The 22,247-nt window shown below is 43.0% G+C and overlaps 1 pseudogene; it reads right to left on the bottom strand.

The window, feature by feature from the left end:
* Positions 1-7,715: 7,715 nt before the first annotated feature.
* On the bottom strand, positions 7,716-22,247 carry LOC147697988 (uncharacterized; annotated as a pseudogene).

Here is a 22,247-nt window from a genome sequence, read left to right as displayed (position 1 = left end):
TGGACCTCAAAACCAGAGACCCTGGGGTGGGTTCAACCGATGCCAAGATTTTGTGGGATTCTCTGATAGCTCGGCAGATTCATCTGAACACTCTGACCAGAGTGATAGCCGAGGCCCTTCCCACAGGAATTTTTTAGGCCGAGGCAGAGGCCAGCTGAAGCTCTAGGAGTCGGGAGAGGAAAACAACCACAGAGATGGCCAAACCCTCCCAACCCTCCACGCGAACGCTTTACCCGTCTGCAACATTACCGATGGTAATCAATGAACCTGTCAGTCTCAGTAATATAACTGAGCACGACAATGCACTTCTCCCTATTTTCAATCTCTCCCAGCATACACTGTACAGTGGGGAAGTGTCACTGCTCAACAAAGGGCTCTCATTCGTTCCCACCATTCGCCCAAATTACCTTGATTCCCAAACCGAGCTCCTGAGATTCTTCAGAAAAATCAGGCTTCACAGTTTTTTCTTCTGAACCCATCAACCTTGAAATATGCCAACACCCCCTTCAAACCACCCTCAAAATTTTCCCCCACTGGAGGAATGATTCCACCTGAAATTCCCACCTTCGAGAAATTGGTTTTGAATGATCTAACTACTATGGAAAAACAGAAATCATTTGTTCAATATAACATTCCTATCATTGAAAAAAACGCCCTTGCATCTCTTAAAAAACAATCGATCCCTTGTTAATAAACCAGCTGACAAGGGTGGTGGAATTGTGATTCAAGAACTGGACAACTATCGGAACGAAATCTTCCGCCAGCTCAAGAACATAGAACATTACTGCAAACTTCCACGCAACCCGACAGAGGAAATATAAAAAATGATTCTTGGTGTCACCAACGAGGCACTCGATCAGGATATCTATCCAAAAAGGAACATGAATTCCTTAACATAAAAGCCCCCAGAATACCAGTGATCTACTGCCTCCCCAAAATCGACAAACATTCCGACAGTCCACCTGGCCGCCCGATTGTCTCGGGTGTGGCTCCGTTCTAGAGCCCATCAGACATTACATTGACTTCTTCATCAAACGATTTATCCCGGACACCCAATGCTACATAAAAGATAGCATGTCCATGATAAACATGATTGAGGACTATCCATTTGACCCCAAATCCAGCACCATGTGCACGCTGGATGTGGAGTTATTATATACTAACATCCCTCAAGTAGAGTCTCTTCGGGTGATTGAAAAAGTCCTGAATACATGACCACGCCCACATAATGTCCTTTCACTATTGATTTTGCAACTACTGGAAATTTATTTTTGACTGAGTATTTTATTGGGAGGTACGTGGAACTTCCATGGGTGCTCCCAACCTGGCCATTCTATACATGGACCACATTGAAACATCGTGTATCCTGAACTCCTCTAATCCTTTCCAAAGTGGCATAACCCTGTGGAAACGATACATAGATGATATCTTCCTACTATGGACTGACCCTACAGACACTCTCACCCACCTTCTACATTGGCTTAACAACAACAGTGGGGGGCTGAAATACACACTCTCCATGAGTAAAGACTCAATACCACTCCTCGTTCTTGAAATTAAACACACAGATGGCCGTCTGACCACTAGTCTCCATCGAAAACCCACTGAGCGTAATACCCTGTTAACCTACAACAGCCATCATTCACGTGCCCTGAGAGACTCCCTCCCTTACTCCCAGTTCATACGTTTCCGAAGGAATTGTTACTTTAAGGAAGATTATTTTAAGGAGGCAAAAATTCTCAGTGATAAACTCAGAAACAGAGGGTACCCGAAAAAAATGGTACGCCGCTCTCTTAAAAGAGCTTGGTACTGCCCCCGTGAGGTCTTGCTAGAACCCAAGCCTAAAAAGAACCAAGACAGACTCATATGTGTGACTACCTTCTCACCAGCTTCAAACTCTTTAAGGAAAAGCATACTGAAACACTGGCCAGTACTGAATGCAGGGGAACTACAATTAGAACGCCCCATGTTTGCTTTCAAACGGGCCAAAAATATCAAAGATCACCTGGTACGAGCATCCCTCTCACAACCTACATCCAAAGTTACGCTAAATGATGTATGGGTGCTACCCGCACTTACTGGCCACATGAAATGTGGCAACTGTGTAGATTGTGATTCAACAATTGAAGGCAAAACCTTCTCATCTGGCTCAATCAAGTTTGAAAGAAAACATTTTACCAATTGTAATTTATCAAATGTGGTGTATGCGATATGTTTCTCATGCATGAAAATCTATATAGGTCAAACCACTCAGAAAATAAAGCTTCGCATAGGGCAACACCGGAGCAGAATAAAATGCAACACGGAAAACGCCCCCTTGGTGGAACACTTTGTGGAAAAGGCACACAATGAAAGGGACTTGACTTGTTTCACAGATCAAACCACCACCACGTGGTGCGGATGTGTCACAACTACTTAAAAAGGAGGAGCTCCATCGGATACTAAGGACCTACAGTATCCCTATGGGCCTCAACCGCCTTGAGGATTGGACAACCCTCCTCTAGCTAAAGGTGCAAACATCCCCACGATATGCCTGGTTAGAAATTACTGTGTCAAAGAAAAATTACTGTGTCAAAGAAATGTTCTGTCTCCGTATTCTCTCAAATTTGATCATCTGTCTCCCCTTTTGATAATTTGAATGTACATTGTTTTAAAGTCTTGATTTTCACTTATGTCACCACCACTATCACTTCACAACCTTTCACTCTCCACTCCAAGATGGCCACCACGTCCTAGTTAACGTTTGAACCGCTTAGTTAAGAGTTAGTCCCTCCTTTATTGTTAATTTTAACCACATGCTCCGTGCTATCTCATTCTCCATTCCAAAATGGCTACCGCATACTAATTGCATGACTGCCATTCCAATATGGCCACCACACAGTCAGCGTTAGTTCCTCCTTTATTTTTCCAGACCACATGCCTTTTTAGCCGGCTCCCATAGAACAGCCCAACAGGGATCCCCCCCAGAGATGCCGCGTCCTGCGATTCTGCAACAGGCACAACTGTAAGTACACTCACCCTAACCCGCTTAACCTTACTCCAGCCCCACAGTCACACATTTTTGACTAAGCCTGTGCTTCCTTTCCCCAGCGAGCCATGATCTGGACGGTCTAATTGACTCAAAAGCGGGATATCCTTTAATCCACACTATCCTTGTTAACCATACTCTGCCCTTTTTTCTTACGCCCAATCTGCCATGACTGCACACTACTTATCAAGGCCACCTTCTCCATAGGCACTAATCGAACTACTCCTCTAGACCTGTACTACCTCCCCACCTAAGGATCTGCCTTGGTAATACCCTTCTCCTCTAACATCACCGCACCGTTTACACAAAATTGCTCACTGTAGAGATATTTGTCCATGCCTTAAGGATTAGCCTTGATATTAACTTTCTCCCCGAATGCCACCGCGCCGTTCACACAAAACTGCTCACTTAATAGACAATTGTATACCTGGTTAGGATCTTCTGTGATAATACCTTCATATGGCACCATGCCGGATACACAAAACTGCTCTCTGTATAGTCAACGTTGTATCCAACACTGTGTAGTCATCGATAGTGCACCAGTCACTCTGGACCCTCTCACTTCTATTCTGGATACTATCTCGCACTGCTCCATATGTAATGTTTTGTTTTTAAATCGCCCTTTCTTTGAACTGGTTCCCTATATGAACTCAGGCTTTTATTTCCAACACCATTTCGCACTGAGCCGTCACTTCTCCTTCCATTTTCACCGCCTGCACCAAGCAGACTTCACTATCCAAAATCACTGCACCGATGATTAAGTGCACAGTATTACATTGTTGCTCCAGCACTAAGCATGCCAGCAAAGACCGGTCCTTGAGGTGCGAACAGTAAAATGCACCAACATGTGTTTTTTGTTTTAAACATGCCTGGCCACGTATTCACGTTGGTTTTTTTCCCTTCTCTCCCTCATTTTTTTTCCACTTATGTCAATTGTATGTGGCATGAAAGGCAATTGTTTATAATTCCAAGACAAACATGATTTATATATTTGTCCTGAAGATGATGCCATTTATCTGGTTTTTCGGCATCGAAACGTCGTCGACACAATAGGATCATATGTACTGAAAATGCTTATGAATGCTATCTACAATGGTCACTCAAACTACAATCAAGTCTGTTCACTGATTATAAGTATACAGACCGATTTGCTCGCTCTTGCCTATACTTGTTGTTTTGTCTTGTTCACTGTAGGTCACGGGCTGTGCCCCCTTGACATTACTTTCTGATTGTGTGCATCACCAAATAAATTCCTGTCCGGCTGGACAAAGGGCATAAATACTATTCCAGTTTGTGTCTATTCTTACCCTGATCCCCCAAACTACTAGGGTCAACTGTTTTTTGTAATAAGAATAAACAAGGGAGGACACCATTGCTCAAACAGGCTGGTCATTAAGAAAGGGGCATTCAGACAGACGAGTGTGCAGAACCGCCACTCAACAAAAAACACATTGGGTTGCTCGTAAGCAGAAAAGATCACAAAAGGAGCAACTGGAAGGCTGAATAAAAAAAGTGTGAGGGTTAAGCTACATTTTTAAAGTTAGAACCCAACATCGTGGGACTATGCACTAGAAATAATTCCGGTTTTGATCATGAAGCAAACACAGTGATTGATACAACATAAATCTCTAAGAGAAAATACAGGTACACGTTTGAGAAATTGATTAAACAAGCAGAGTAGTGGGAGCAACATGCAAGCACTCATTCATAGTGTAGAATATCGGGAGTATTCACTACGGTCTTGAAAAAGAAGGGGGTATAAGACTGAACCTTCGAAACGTGTCGATGCATACAGTAAAGCCACAAATTGTAGTGTTTGTCTATCGCTTCAGAAGTATTAAATGCAACAAACATCAAGGTGTTTAGGTCGAGAAATTTTGTTAACACCAAATTTTGCCACTCAAAGACAAAGTGGATTGTCGATGCATACTCTCAGGGAAAAGTTGTTTGTTTCTTTATATTTCTTCATGTGGGTCTATATGTAATTTTATATTGTTAATATTTTAATGAAATAATTGCGATTTTCTGATCCAAAACGGTGGTCCGTAGAGGAATGTTTTTATGAAGTTTTCAGACAATAAATTGTATAATTATTTTTACATACCATTGCGTTCTGTGCTAATACGTGGGGTATTTGGAAGGTCAAATTGGGAATTGTACTACAAAAGTGGTGCATTAGAGTGCGATGAGTGAAAGTGAGAGAAATGGTTGATATCTGAGAATTGTTATTAAAAACAACTTTTTTCACTCGATGGACACTATTTGACACTAGTTCATGTTTGAACCCTATTCCTTTGGGTTGCCAAGGGTTCCTCTTGTCTCTCTTATATATATCTTTAAAGGACTCAATGGGGCTGTAGGCATAGGGCCGTTGAAAGCGAAGGTCAAGGTCTCTCAAATACTGTACATTTAAATCAGTGAATTTTCTGTCAGCAATGCATTGTGTTGCCTTTTGCGTGGTGCTCTTTGCAGGTATTGCAGCTATATTCTTATATCCAGACCATCTATATTTGCTCATAGTTGCATTCAGACCCATCTCCTCTCACCTCCATAAAATGAAAGCACAGCAGCAGCGTGACACTGTTCGGGAGTCACCTATGGCATGTGCTGCATCCAGCTTTTTTCCACCCCTCACAGCAAATAAAAACATACTAGGTGTCTTCTCCTTTCAGCTCTGGGATTGCTACGGGGTAGCAGTCAGACCGAATCATAGTGATCACAGCTCTGAGTCCATTATACTTCCTTATCCGAGCACCGCCATGGTCATCGAGGCAACTAAATGCTCGGAAGGCAACTACTTATGCCTGGACAACCACAACAAGAAGGCCCGCTGTCCTTGCTTGAAGCATCAAGCAAATGGGTACTTCTGCCAGCTGTTGTGACAGTGTTGCTGCTTCGGTGTGTGCAAAGAAAGTAATCATCAACCAACCCACTTTATGGTACTTCAAGAAACTCCCATGCCCAGACCCCCCCAACGAGGTCAGAAAGATGGTCTGGTGGTACCTAGTGATGTTCAGTGCTGTGGATACTCTCAGTGTAGCCTTGCAGTGTTTGGGTTTGCCCAGTGATGCTTTTCACTTTTATAGACACTCACAGGAGAATCTTGCAGTGTTATTGGTACACCCAGTAATTCATTGAAGTGTTCTGGTTACATCAAGGGATGTGCGTTTCTGTCTTAACATGGATTGTTGTGAAGTGCTTTAGAATTTGCAGTGATGTTGACCGGAACTCGGGGCTGTGCAGTGATATTGTGCATTATTCTGGTTGTCCCTAGTGACCTGCAGTACACTTGCTAATGCTACACATTGTTCTGGGTGCACTCGTTTATGCTGTGACATGCTATGAGTACATCGAGTGAGGCATATCACTGCTCTGGCTTAGTGCACGAATAACTTGGAGTGCTTGGGTTCCTTCAGTGATGCATGAAAAGCTCTGGATATGGACAGTGAAGCTTGCAGTGTTCTCGATGTCCTCTGTAATCCCAGGTCAAACAGGATTACTTTAGAAGCCATCCTAGAGTCATTCCATGATCACCCAACTACATTAGAAGTAATTTTCACATCGATAGACATCATCAAGCTCTTAAAGTAATTAGCAAAGCTGAAAAGTTCAGCCTCATGATTTGAGGATGACTTGGAAATGAGCATCTGTTGACTTTTTTAGGTGTCCTTATTCGTGATGATTTCAAAGGTACTATTGTGTTTTCAAAAGGATGTTTTTGCTTCTGGTGATTTTAACAGGAACTACTTGTCTATTTAAAGCGCACGTCCACCACTTTGGTTTCAGTTTTCCAGAAAAATGCAAAGTGTTGGAAGATTGCACGATTAATTGCAGATCAACACCAAATAACATATATGTTTTCTATCATACCCAACAGAGCATACAATGAGCTTTAGCAAACTGTGTATAGGTTAGAGGTTATTTTGTAACACATTTATTTATTTTTGTCACTTTTTTTGTACAAAACAGGTAAAATAGGCATCCACTGTAAAAAGATCGATGCCTAACATTAAGGAAGATGAACACTGGTCATTGTATGCATGGTCAATGAAGTTAAGGGACAATGAAGTATGACATTTGTGGTAGGATAAACTAAATAACGTAACCAAAATAAATGTTGCACAGTATGCAATCCCTGGAGGCACATTATGCAGCAGAATCTTCATCTAGCCATCTGATATTTGATGCTTTTCACCGCAAAACATTATACCAAATGACAGAAACAAGCATCCATCAAACAAAAACACAAATTCTGAAATATTTAATTGCATTCACAAACAAATGCCAAAAAAAACAACATTTTACTTTTAATGGGAAGGTTGAAGCTATTCTAAAATCAATTGAGACCACCCAATGGCCATACAGTATTGTATTTGATGTACTTGCACTGCTACTAAAAATCCATTTGAGGATACCAAATGAATTATTAGCCTCCAATTTCATATTGCTCCACATTTATAAAACATTGTTTAATGTTCAGTTGTACATTTTGCTTCTATATTGATCTACAGTTTATTATTTGGACAACATTACTATGTTTTATGAGCAGTCTAGAACCCCTGCGTAGGTGTCGCTGACCCCTAGTTGTCCTTGGAGCACAGGTTAAGAATGCTTATCAAGATGATTTCTAATCAAATGCGCTATAAAAGAGACAAGCATGTAGGAGAACTTTCTATCATGATTTGCCTTAATCTATTTCTAATCGATTTGGCATTTCACTTACAAATGATTCATTTTCTACCTGAATGTAAAAACAGGCATATTTTATCATTGATAGCCTGATAGCTGTGATGTAGTTATCTACTACTACCAGATTAACTGGTTCCCTGATGTCATAGGGTTCACACTTATGTGGAACCATGAGTGCTAGGTTAATAGGCATGTCTGCCTGCTTACACTGAATAGATCTAGTGACCTTACCAAAGGCAAACACTCCAGATTCTGTTTCATGTTTTACTACCCTTTGGCCTCTCCTCTGAATACAAGTGTAATTTGAGCTGTAAAAAAGATTATTGCTTTGTTCTAAAAATATGTTGTTATAAGCTACTACATCAGAGCCTAAAATATGAGTGAGCTTGGTTACTGCTATACATTCATTCTCTGTTAAGCTGTAAGGGTATGTAGAACCAACGCTGGAAATCCAATTTTCTATTTTTAAGTATAGGTGTCTGTTTCTCTTATATGGACACATCATACTCTGGTAAAATTCTGCCTCAACACTATCAGGAGTCAAATGATTTTTTATTAACACAGGTATTACTTGTATCACATTTACTGCATCTAGAAGTTGTGTTTCTACACCTACAGTACCATGCACATGTTTAGTAAAAGAAAATCATTAAGATCTTCAAAAAACAAAACAATTAGCAGTAAACAGAGGCCCTTCTACTCTTACACTGTCTACTAAGTGGACCAATTGATGAACATTCATTGTCAAACATCTTTTTTCATATAAATCGTTAAACGTTGCACAAACAAAAGTAAACACTGTTCTTCTATATTTAAATCTTCCTGGCTAATGTCATCATTTAATAGCTTATGAATTGCTTTCATAAGTACAAAAAAGTGTAAATAGCGTGATCTATCTAAAACATGTTTTAACACTGGCATTCCATAAAATAAAAGAAAGTTTGAAATCTCTGAGGCCTTCCAATATGGTAGTTCATCAACAGACCATGGAACTCTACTAACATCCAGTGTGGGTCTTATCTGTTTCAAATAGACATTAACTACTTTGACTTTTTTCATAAAAAGAGTATGAATGATGATTATATTCTTTAGTGAACCAGATGGTCATCAACAATTTCATAATGCCACTACATGCTTCATGCATGTAATCAATCACATATCCTCTGGTTACACAAAAATATTTCAAAAACATGAACCACGTGAGACCTTTAATCCCTCTTACACTGTAATCAGAAAGTCCACTCTCCGTATTAGCTATTGCACTGTTTACATCACATTTAATAGTATTGAGTGTCCTTGGTGGGCCTTTTGGGTTTTCAGCATTATAAGGAAATACTCTACACTGCCCTTTCCTGAAACAGTGACTTCACCCACTTGCAGACAATGCCAGTACCCAAACTTCCCATTAAACTGGGTGCTGTTTGAAACAAGGCAACAAGCTGGTGAATCACATGTGATTGTCAGAAGTGTAGCGTGGCAAGTAAAACTACAATTGTTGTGATGTTTAAATGACACTCCACTTTCTAGCTGTGAAAGTTCATTATATAATGGTTTTAAGAAAGACCACATTATTGGCTTTTTTGCGGAAACCCAAATACCATCTAGTAATACATTTTCATGCAGCTTTCTTTGAAATGCAGGCAGCTCATTTACCATTAGGTACTCTGGCCACATTGATATTTTTGAACTTTTAAATACAGGAACACCATCTGTGTTCATTGCAAATTAAAGGCTGTTAGGGCTTTTCAGGAATCTACTCTTGAATAAATCCAAATACATTTCCCCATCATATACATCTTTCAATGATTGTTTCTTATCCTCCATATAGTGATCAAATCGATGTTTCCTCACCTTTCAGTAAAATGTTTTCACTTAAACATAGTCTGTAGCTGTGCAATTATGCAATGCTGAATGAAATAAGACACTGAGTCACTTTGAATCAAATCTTTCAAACAGTGTTGGTTGGGACAGGTCTGAGTGTTTTTATCAACATGTGTATAGCAAGTAGCACAATAGTAAGTAATAATTGAGACCTTAACACTTTTTTATATATTTGTGAAGGTGATACATAGTTTCGAACATTCTATTATCATGTGGCAAGAGCAAATAGATGAGACTCAGCATATAGCCAGCTGCCTCATCACGCAAGCGGAAACAAATAATAAAGCAACAAAGCAATGGTATGACCAATCCTAAGCATTTGTTGGAGCCCTCAAAAATAGATGATGATTCATCTGTGGTATTAGTTTGATCAGAACAAATTTGAATTTCTTCGTACTCATTCTGAATGGTATCTCCAACTTGCTCTATTATTGTTCAAAACCAGAATCCGAGTCATTAATTAAATCATCTTTAAGCTGAGCATCTATTTCACCTTTTAAGCTGCTACAAAGCGTGTCCCAAACAGTGTCAATTGGATCTTCATCCGTGTCATCTACTTGTGGGGTATAATCTGGTAATGCTGTACTGCTGTCTGAATGCAATGTACACTGCTCCTCAGAAGGTGATGTATGAAGAACTATAACAAAAGAAAGTATGTCATTGTACATTTAGTAAGAAAAATATGTTTAATTAGATTTTTGCAAGTGATGTGCTTTCAAACTGTATACTTTCACGCATCAAATTGTTAATGCAATCGGTATAAAAAGGAGTTTATAATTTCATACTGTACATCTTGTGTGCTTGAAGTCTGCAAGGATCCTTCTTTTACTTTCTTCGGTGCTGCATATTCTATAATGTTGTCAACTGCTTCTTTAATGAAATGGTCTGTCTACTCTCATGCAGAAAAAGAATCAATTAATTCAATTCTGCACTTGGTAACGGGTAGCACAGGACTTTTTGCGACTTCTAAAAGTACCCCACTTTTCGAGCAATTCTTGTACCCACAGCATTAAGTATTTTGTGCCTTGTGTGCATTCACCATTCACCACATATGCATGGCTATTAGGATGGGACATGAGAATGAACAAATATTGTTTTGATACAATAACCTCCAGATGGTTGAGTGTGGTGGTATTGATTTGTCTTCATGCAAATTGAAGAACCGGGCCTTATGGGCCTGGCAGCGCAGGGTACGCCTTAAATCTCGGAGTTCACCTGCCTTGTCGGACAGAGACACGAGACACTCTGTTAGGCATAGAAAACCAGCTGTTGCTGCAACATCATATTAATGTTCTCTGTTTTCTGTGACACAGGCCTTGGGACACACATGGTGGCACAAAGACCGCAGATGGGAGGGCCACACTGTAAACAAAGACAAAAAGAGAAAATGATGGCCAAAACCGTTCCAAGGAAGGTTAATACCTTCCATCCCCATGTGGACAGTAGTCCCCAAAACCATATCATCACAGACCAATCTCCTGCGTCCTGGTGAATAGACTCGGAAATTACGTGCAATTTAGAGATGGCTTGGTATACCGTAGGGGCATTATCAGGAATATAAATGCAGCAACTAGACCCGATCAATTTACAGACTCCTCCACGATCTGCAAGAACAATATCTAAAACCATCCTGTTCTGCTAAGTCATAAGGCCTGAAGTTCGGCTGTTAGATTACTCAAGGCTCCAGAAGTCACATTTATGGTAGCCTCAACAACACAAACTAACTGTCTAATGTTTCTGCTATTGGCCATTGGGCCCCAGAAAGGAAGAAACCCTTTGATAAAGTCCCCTCCTTCCTGTCCTGCTGTGTCTTTGGAATCGATAACCCCTCTGCCATATCTTTTTATGTGATGACCTGAAGAAGCAGTGTATGTCGGAGGGAGAAGAAAAGTGACATAACACGTTCCTGAAAAGTAGGTGGGAAGCCACGTGTATGCTCTGTCATGACAGACAAAATATGTGCCTTGAGATGGCACTAACGGTGAAGGAATCTGGGGTAAATAGATGTATGTATGGAAACAAACAATCTTTTCCTGTTGGTTTTTAATAATTTGACCATTTATCTGTGAATACAAATTACCTCGATGAGGTACGGTCCAAATTTGTGGGGATCTCCTTCGTCTAGCCTTTTCTGTGAGGCTAGTAACATAACGAGTCACATTCCAACCATCATACGCTTGTTTCTCATCCACAGGAATCGTACCAATTTCGGCAATTCTAAACATGGCCACTATTCCCATTATTAAACAACTATGACTAAAATCTGCTCCACCACCATATGGACCACCAGGAGGATATCGAAGTTGATTCTGGTATGCTTCGGAAAACATAGCCAAATATGCCCAAGCAGAACCTTCGTAAGAAAACGGAATGAATAAATATGGCATCCCTCTCTCTGTGTTATGGGGCATGAGTCCACAAACCCAACAGTCAGTAGTATTGACTGCAGTTGATGCTGATGCAACAGCTGGATGAATGAATTGTTAAAGTATTCTTTTCTCCTAATTTGCTCGTGCTCTGGGAGTGTATGGAACTGATGCGGGGAGGCAGTAGTAGGAAAAGGCAGAGAAACAGAAGTAGGAACTGGTGCTTACTGCATAGTGTGAACAACCCAACCCACACAAGCCAATAGAATACATGAAAATGTTAAAATACACAAGGTTACGCCACATGGACTAAACAGCAGTTTCTTATATTTACTTTTCATTTCTTGCTTTTTATCATTCTTTTCCAATTTAATATCCATTTTCTAAATCTTTGCTCACGGTAATCTTCCGAGATCACTTAGTTGTGGTTATTAGCAGTCCTATGACACTGCAAGTCCTTCAGTCACTACTCAGGTCACAGCCTAAGACTCCTACCGTGACCCTGCAACTTGATGGATAATGAAAAGAATGTCTCTCAAAAGTGTAACCAGAAAAAGAAAAGAGAAAAAGTTCAATTGTTCTTCATCAGTCTAGGTCTCAGGTTGTACCGGGTCTTGTCAGGTACCGTTTGCTCTCGAAACAAAGTCTCTGAGTTTGTTGTGTTCAATCGCAGATGTGATGGTACAGCTTCTTGCAACACGTCGTCGTCTTCTTTTTCAGACCTCGTCCGATCCAGACGTGCACTACTGAAAGGTACCAACCAAGGGACCCTTTTGTCCTCACTATCACCTACACCCTTGGGGACCCACTGGTCAAAAGGCAAAGGCAAAGGTGCCCTTTTGCAGTGCACGCCATGGATCCAATTTTTCTTTCCGACGACCTTTACTGCTGTACGTGTCACTAAAAGAACTTGCTGAGGCGGCCCCCAACGAGGTTCCAGATACTTCTTTCTCTGAAAATTCTTCAGGCAAACCCAGTCTCCGGGTTGGATGGAGTGACCTGGATCTGTGAAGGCCTCCGGCAAAGCATTTTGAACCTGTTGATGAAGAACACGTAATTTAGTGGTGAGGTCATGTAAGTAGTCAATCAACATAGGATATGGAATATCAGAGTACTGTTTAGGTCGAGGGACACCCCAGACGTTAACTGGGCGCCCAAAAACGACCTTGTATAGGCTGAGTCCTAAACAGTATTGTACAGCTGTTCTCATAGATAAGAGTGCCAAAGGTAAAGCATTGGGCCAGGCAAGACCCGTGCTGGCCTGAATATTTGCCAGTTTGAGCTTGAGAGTGCCATTATAGCATTCTACTAAGCCTGCTGACTGAGGGTGGTTTGCCGCATGGAATATCTGCCTAATACCAAGACCCGCACACACCTTCTGCATAATTTGGCCTACAAATTCACTTCCATTGTCACTCCAGACAATTCGCGGCAAACCAAACCTCGGGAAGTATTCCTTCAAAAGGACTTTGGCAGTGGACAAAGCAGTATTATCCTTTAGGGGGTAGGCCTCTATCCATTTGGAAAAGGCACACACCACCACCAGAACATACTTAAGGTTGTTACAACGTTCCATATGAATGTAATCGATTTGTAATACCTCAAAAGGATACGTAGGGGGAGCAAAATGACCTGCCGGAGTTGGGGTTCCCTTTCCTGGATTATGCATCAAACAAACAATACAATGTTTCACCACATTTTCCGCACATTTAGGGATCCCTTCATTCTGCCATACTGGAGCCAGAAGTTTGCATATCCCTTTCGCACTGATGTGGGCTGGACCATGCGCCATAGTAACTACAGGCAGTACATAGGTGTCTGGTAACAGCCAACGCTGGTGTTCTGACAATTCCATCCAACACCCTGTCGAGTCCAACCTTCCCGTACTTTCTCTCCACTTACTCAATTCCTTCTCTGTAGCCTCTTCTTGAATCATTCTCACACTTTCTATTGTGTCCTCACACATTCCTCCTTCTCTGACCCATCTTGCAGGGTCTGCAACATACTTGCGACTTGTAGCATCTCTCACTGTTTCTTTCGCTACCTCGTCTGCAAAAGCATTCCCGTGATCCAGTGATTCTTTTATGTGCACTACACTTCACTATTGCTATCTGGGTAGGCAAAGCAAGTGATTCAAGAAGGTCAGTTACCAACTGACCATGCTGTATCTTAGTCCCATGGGAAGTAAAGAATCCTCTTTCCTTCCACAAACGACCAAAACTATGAGCCACGCCAAAGGCGTATTGGCTATCGGTGTAAACATTCACTCTCTTTCCCTTAGCCAACACACACACTCTCATCAGGGCAATCAACTCAGCTGCTTGGGCTGAATTCTGTCTAATGCGTGCTGTCTCCACTACTGTATACAAGGTGGTAACAGCATAGGCCGCAGTCGTCTCGCCATTGGGAAGCTTGAAACAAGACCCATCCACCCATAGGATCCCATCCGGGTCCACGAGTGGTGTATCTTTTAAGTCTATTCTGCCTTTCGTTTCCTCCTCTGTACGGAGAAAACAATCATGTTGCTCTTGGGTGTCTTTCTCTTCTGGAATGGGTAACAGTGTTGCTGGATTCAAAGTATTACAACGCTTGATGTGTATATGACTGGCCAAGAGCGTCAGCTCGTACCCAGACAAGCGGGCACTCATGAGATGTTGTGTTTTCGTTCTGTTCAAAAGAGTATCCACTGCATGTGGTACCATAACAACAAGAGTGTTATCCAGCACCAATCCAGCAGATTAACGAATGGAGATCGCTGCTGCTGCTGTAGCTTTGAGACAACTAGGCAATGATTTGGCTATTGGATCCAATGTAGCCGAAAAATAGGCACATGGAACAGTTTGTCTCCAAATTGCTTAGAGTGTGAAAGGCTTACTGTAATCCGGAGTACCTAACGCAGGGGCAGAACACAAGGCAGTACGTAAGTCAGGAAAACTCTTCTGACATTCTTCAGTCCAAGGAAGAGGTTGGGGTGTGTCTTTCAGAGTAAGTTCCAGCAGAGGTTTAGCCAACAAAGAAAAATTTGGAATCCACTGTCTACAATAAGAGGTAATGTCCAGAAAGGCACGCACCTCCCTTTGTGTGGATGGTACAGACATTTGTGCGATTGCTTGAATGCGTCCTGGGGTCAATCGCCTTCCCTCCTTCGACAAGAGATGACCTAAGTAGATAACCTCTTGGCGGTATTATTGTAGTTTAGAGGGTGACACCTTGTGATGCAGGTCATACAAATGACGCAAGAACGAAACAGTCACATTATTACAAACATCCTCTGAATCAGCAGCAACTAACAAATCGTCCACGTACTGAAAAAGAGTGGCACCTGGGGGCAAAGTGAAAGCATCGAACTGAGATTTCAAAGCCTGACTATATATGGAGGGACTCTCACAATAGCCTTGAGGTGCACGTTTGAATCAGAAACTTCGGCCTCCGAGACAGAAGCCAAAAATATCCCTACTCTCCTCAGCAATAGGAATGCTGAAGAAAGCATTTTTGAGGTCAATAACTGAGAACCAGGCAGCTGAAGGAGGTATCATTGTGAGCAAGGCAGTGATATCTGGGACGACAGGAAACTGGGGGACAACAATTTTGTTGACCTCCCGAAGATCGATCACAAAATTATATACAGGAGGCTGTGAAGGATCAGTGCCTTTAAGAACAGGTAGAACAGGACTATTGCAAACATTTCCGCTTGTTTCTTCGACCACACCCTTCTGACCTAGATCATAGATGATAGCCAACTAAGCTCTTTCACCATCGCTAGAAATCTTATACTGAGGAATGCGTGGTAATTTAACATTAGGCTTGACAGTAACAACGTAAGGTGGAATTTGGAGCAAACCAACATCATTTGGACCCGTAGCCCAAGGTGTAGCAGGAAGGGAATGCAATTTGGGTGGGAGTTGGTCCTTAGACAACTACATAGGAAAAACCAATTTCTCACTTAGAGTAAGATGTACACCAGAGGGGGAACAATACAATGTTGCATGAAGACGTTTCAACAAGTCCAAACCGAACAAATTCTCACCGCAACCAGTCATTAAAATGAGCGGGGCTTCCAAATCATAAGGACCAACGGAGATAGGCAAAGAGCAAGAAACTGGGTTACTAACTGGGGCACCAAGGAATCCTACAGAAACGTTTGTTAAGCCATACAAAGGTGCCCCAGGGAGTTTGGAGTGAATGATAGAACTTCTCATTGCGCCAGTATCCAAAAGAAATGGCTCTGAAACACCCAATGCAACAACTTAAACATAAGTCAACATAAGGCCCATTCTGATCCACTGGAACTGATACGACTCCCTTGCTTTATCCATGGCTGTCCTAGCTAGTGTGAAAATCCTGATTCTCACTGTCAACACAATAGTCGTCATTGTAATATTGTACAGACTGAGTATTCTGCTGGTCAAAATAATTCATAGAATTCTGAGGGGGAAAGGAACACTGTCCTTGAGACAACGCACCTCGCCCTCTACCCCTAGGCGCTGATTGAAAACCACCACGGCCTCCCGGCCCTGGCAATCCACCATTACACTGCAATAAAACCGGACAGCTATTCTTAAAATGACCTTCCTCTTTACAATAGGCACATTGATTAGGACCTAGCAAAGGTCGCGGAACAAAGGGTACAGGTTTCTGTAACAACCTCTGAAACTAGGGAGGCTGTTGAAATTGGCGCTGAGCAGAACGATGGGGATAAGCCTGTTGCAAAAGAACCTTTGTTTTTAATTCTTTAGTCCTCTTCTCGAGTTTATCCTTTTCCTCCTTATCCCTATTCTCGTAATACTGAGCAGTGGCTAATATCTGGGCAGACGAAGAAACAGCCCACGAACATTCGGTGTCTTTCAATTTATGCGATAATTCTGGAAGTAAATTAAATACAAATGTATCTACGAATAATCGCTGTCCACCCTCAGTACTCATATCTTGACCACTGTGGTCGATGAACGTCTCCTCGAAACGGGTAAAGAAATCGGAGACACTCTCATCTTTCTTCTGTTTACACGCAGCTAACTTATCCCAGTTAACACGTAAGGCAGGCATCATCGTTTTCATTAAAGTGATGATCCTACCAGGCCAATTACCACCTAAAGATTGGTTGTGGTCCTCCCTATGAATCCGAGCCCATAACGCTTGTGGGACTACATTTCCCATCAGCATATCTAAATCGGCCAAATTCATGATACACGCATCAACAGTCTGGGACAGTTCTTTATAATACCCAGCAGGATTTTTACAAGGGTCTGGAAAAGACTGTTTAAGCACCAAAATTTCAGATTGTTTCGAGGGGACATGTACCCATATATGCTGGAAATTAGCAGGGACACGCGGAATATTGGCTGCCTGTGGAACCTCTTCTCTCCATACTGGAGGAACTTCTCTCATAGGATAATGTTTCACTTTCTGTCTAACTGCAGGATCAGGTTCAAGAAAAGCCTGAGAAGAAAATAAAGACCTGAAAGTGACAAGTGTCCTTACGGCGTCCTCATCCTCAGAACCCACAATAAGTCCATTATCAAATCTAGCCTGTACGGCTAACAGACCCTGGGGAGCTTAACCCAAATCCATATCCTCCCATCCTTTGACAAGATTGTCACACATAACATTAAAAACATATCTCTGCGTGGGCGCATTCCACTGCAGAAAGGTGCTCAGGATATCGTGCCCGCTATAATGTGGACCACTCATCATGATCCATTTGTGAGCAAGAGAGTCCAACATAATTCGCTCGTCGGAACCTGGGAGTTGACTACGGGATTGCCTTCGAGAAAGAGCAGGAGTCATGTTAAAAGACCCAAAGAGGGGGGAGAAAAGGCCAGAAACAGTATCAACCAATCGTTTACGAGCTGTGGGAGAATCTGACAGTAGGACGGGAGACAAGGTATTAAGCAAAGGAGGAGAGGGGCTGACAGTTACAAGAGGAACCGAGGGTAAAGGAGACTGAGGTACAGAAGTCGGTGGCAAAGGAGGCGGGAGTGGCAATACTGGAAGATGCAATTGTGGAAGAGCCGGATCAACTGGATGGACAACAGGTAGCTGGACAAGTGGTAACAATGGGGGTGCATTAGCACCTGGTACATAGGGCGGAGGCAATCTCAACAAATGGGACATTAAGGGATCTTCGTCAAGATCCTTACTCTGTGGGGAAGTAGGCAACACAGGGTAACATCTATCTATTGCCATACGATGCTGTCTTTCTGAGACTTCAATCGCCTGATCAATCTCATTGTCTTTAAACTGCTGGGCAGTCTGTATAATCGTCATACCTTTCTCTTTCTTATCTCTTTTTGCCTGCCTAATTTATCTCTGTTTGGCTTCCTTACGCCAGAGGCAGAAAGAGTCAGACATTGCCGGCCGGGCTTTTCTTTTGAACAAAATTGCTTCTAGATTATCTAATATGTCAGGCTCAAACCTACCATTTTGTGGCCACTGCAGAACACCATCTTTCTTTGTGTATTGGATTCATGTCTCGTTAAAGGCAATGGGGCCAACACCATATTTCGAATAAAGCTCATTAGTGGGAGTTCCAACCGGAGGAATTGGACAAGAGTCCTCCAGCCAGGAATCCCTGTTGCAACCAAAACAACAAAACTTCCTAAACTTGCTAAGACCAGGCATCTTTAATTTACTTGTCTGCTTACAATCTTCAAGGTGTTAAAGCAAATAACACAGCACAAACGTACTCACCCCTTGGCTTCGGCTATTGTAATGGTCGAATAACAAACCCAAAAACAAAACAAAGAAGTGGGCGCTACCCACGAATACTTTACTAAGTGTTCTCTCACGCCAACAGAGGTCCGTCTAACGTCTTGCAATACCAGTCATCACCAAAAGGGCCAAGGCAGGGCGGCAGTCAGGGCAGCAGTCGTCAACAGCAGTCGGAAAGGAGTAGCCGCGCTGCAAAAGACCTTCGGTCCACTTCGACATGCAGTGGTCGCTTGACGTGGTCTGCGAATCCTCTGGAATTTTCTTGCGAGATTCCTCATGACCCTCGGGCTGAACCGCTACCGCCGAAGCCGCCCCACGTTGGGCGACAGTTGAAGAACCGAGCCTTATGGGCCTGCTGGCGCAGGGTACGCCTTAAATCTCCGAGTTCACCTGCCTTGTCGGACAGAGACACGAGATACTCTGTTAGGCATAGAAAACCAGGTTTATTAGCTGCAGCTAAGCACAGTTGTCCCAGAAGTACAGAGTAGGTTCTCAGGAGACTGCCACTTTATTCCGTGGCCCACAATCTTTTATAGCACACATATTTACAACGTATACTCCCAATACATACAAGGCTAGCCAATAGGAAAAGTTGGAAAACAAGCTATCAAGTGTCCAAAATACGCACTTCTTTCAGACCTTGTGTTTCACCCCTCCCCAAAGGTTAATCAGTGCTAGTGCCTACAATCCAATTTGCAGGTGGCAGGATGTATTTGTGTGCCTCAAAGTATAGTTATGTAACAAGAGAATTCAAGGAGAGAATAGCGAAGGCCAGTCGGATAGGATAAAGTAAGGAAAGAATAGGGGAAGCCAAACAGTCAGTCGAGACAGGGATCAATCAACCTAGACATGGATTAGTGGGCTCGGCCAGACCCTGACATCGGTTTCATAAACAAGGGCAGGAGTTTTTTTTTGCAGAAGAGACACGTAGCAGCTGGAAAAGGCAAAAACACTCCGTTCGCCGTGCTGCCTCAGTGAGGGCAACACAAAATGGCGACAAACGCAAAATGGCGGCCAAATACAGGACGAAGTGGAAAACCGAAGAACCTCAAAATCAGAGAAGCTGGTTTGGTTACTTATTATGTTAATAATGTATTCTAAAAACTGGACAGTATAACTTTGTGAAGGTCACCTCAGGATCTCCTAACGACCCAGCCCCGCCCCAGACCCTAGTGAAAGCAATGGACGCTATTCGCCCGTCTTTGCTTGGATTCCAACAACTTATCCAATTTCCGCCCTATCTCGCTGCTTCCGTGGTTGAGTAGGTTGTTGGAGAGACAAATCAATAAAACATTAGGGGACTACCTGGAGTCCAACAAACTTCTACAGGTCTCCCAAACAGGTTTCCGTCCTCAACATGGCACTGAGACCGCCCTTCTGGCAGAGGCGGCCAGAGCAATAATGGACCAAGGTGGAAAAACTGCTATCATACTGTTGGACCTCAGTGCCGCATTCGACACTGTTAACCATGCCACCCTATTACATCGTTTGAAGGGCATGGGGGTGTCGGGCGCGGCCCTGAAGTGGCTGACCTCTTTTTTGGAGGAAAGCTTTTTCCAGGTATTTGAGGGCGAGGTGGTATCATCTAAGCATCTGCTCAGTTGTGGGGTTCCTCAGGGCTCCTCCCTGAGCCCCACACTGTTTAATGTCTATATGCAGCCTCTAGAGAAGATAGTTCTCCTCTACGGTGTGCGGATTGTCACCTACGCTGACGATACCCAACTGGTGGTCTCTTTGGACCACAAGGAGGGTTCGTCTAACACCCTGGGTCCGTGTCTAGAGGCTGTTGCTGAGTGGATGCAACTCTCCCATCTCAAACTCAACGGGGAGAAGACCGAGATCATGTTACTAGGTAACCCTTCTCCTACCTTGCTGTTGAACTGGCCTTCGTGTCCTGGCGCCCCCCCTCTCCCAAAGGACCAGATAAAGAGTTTGGGAATCTGGCTGGATAGAGCACTAGATTTCTCGGTTCAAGCCACTAAAACAGCCTCCGTTTGCGTAGGGCTAATGAAAATGCTCAGGAAAGTGCTCCCCTTACTTCCATTCCAGGCGAGAAGGGTCATGGTACAGGCCCTGATACTCTCCCGCCTGGATTATGGAAACGTCTTATATCTAGGGGCTCCGGCATCAGTGACAAAAAAACTCCAAGTCACTCAAAACTGTGCCGCGCGTTTACTGTTTAACATCCCTCGTTGGCAGTCAGCGAGAACTGCCCTAAAGGAGCTTCATTGGCTCCCAGTGGCTGCAAGAACATTGTTCAAGGCCATGTGCATTCTGCACAAATCCTTTCATCAAACTGGCCCGGCAGTGCTGCTCCCCCTAGTACCGCCTTAGGTGCCGCCTAGAACTCTTCGTTCGGCCTCTCTGCATTTGGCAACTACGGCAAAAATCAAGAAAGCCCGTTGGGGTGGCCGTTCATTTACTTGCTCAGCAGCGAAGGCATGGAATTCCCTGCCTCTGTCCCTTAGACAAAATGACAATCTGAAGTAATTTAGGAGAGACTTAAAAACCTACCTGTTCTCAAAAGCGTACTAACTCCGCCCTGCAGTCGAACACAGTAATCAGTCACCAGCGCTGTGAGGCCTCCGGGCAGTTATGCGCTATATAAGTGGAATTTTTCATTTCATTTCATTTCATTTCATTTCATATTGAACGTACTGCACCATTTCATTCCAAAACGCAATGCTTTGTCTTAGCAGAACATGAATTTGAAGACGATTAAAGTAATATATTAAGTACGTAGCTAACAATAATGTAATTACTAACATGTTCCTTCTATTAAGGGCTTGCCTAACTAAACTATCAAAAGAAAGAAAACGGCAGGGTAAAACGGAACTCATGCAGAGCAGATCATACTCTTTGCAAGGACGCCTGTTTCACACTCTTGCCTCAAAAAGAAAGAAGAACCACCTGAAGTACTATGAACTGCATCTTAAATGTAAATGTAAATGTAAATGTATAGGCATTTATATAGCGCACTACTTCCCCGTAGGGTCCCAAGGCGCTTCGACCGCTGCGAAACCCTTCCTGGCTTCCCTGAGAGATGGTCCCTTAATGGGTATCTCCAGGGTGAGACCAGGCATCCCCGGCGGTCTGGTGGGGCCGTTAGTGAAGATGAGGCAAGCTAATGCCCAGAGTTGCCGAGTGTGATCGCTGATCAGAGTGGGCACCGAGGTGAGAGAATTATCGAGTCCGCTGACCCTGGTCCAGAAACCTGCCGCGCCGGGAATCGAACCCTGGTCCCGGGCCGTCCTCTGCTCTCGGGTCTGCCGCCTCTAACCAGTGAGCCACACTACTTCAATTTACAGAGACTTAGTGTCTCTGTAAATTGGACAATTGATATCCTCCTATTCTCAAAACACAAAGCTCTAGGCAATCTGAGGCAAATGTTCAGTTGAAGAGAGTGTCTTCTGAGGTTACTGGCTGTTGTGAGTAAATTGTTTTTAGATTGAATTGTTCTCTGAACAGATTTAGTGTATTGTTTTATAATGTGTGCTTACCTCTAATAACCATTTTTTGTATGGCCCACGTTTCTTTCCTTTTACAAGTTGTCCTCCTTTATTCACTGACTTCAT

The sequence above is a fragment of the Lissotriton vulgaris genome, chromosome 8, assembly GCF_964263255.1.
Source record: "Lissotriton vulgaris chromosome 8, aLisVul1.2, whole genome shotgun sequence".
Lineage (NCBI taxonomy): Eukaryota > Metazoa > Chordata > Amphibia > Caudata > Salamandridae > Lissotriton > Lissotriton vulgaris.
This window is presented reverse-complemented; position numbering and strand designations above follow the sequence as displayed.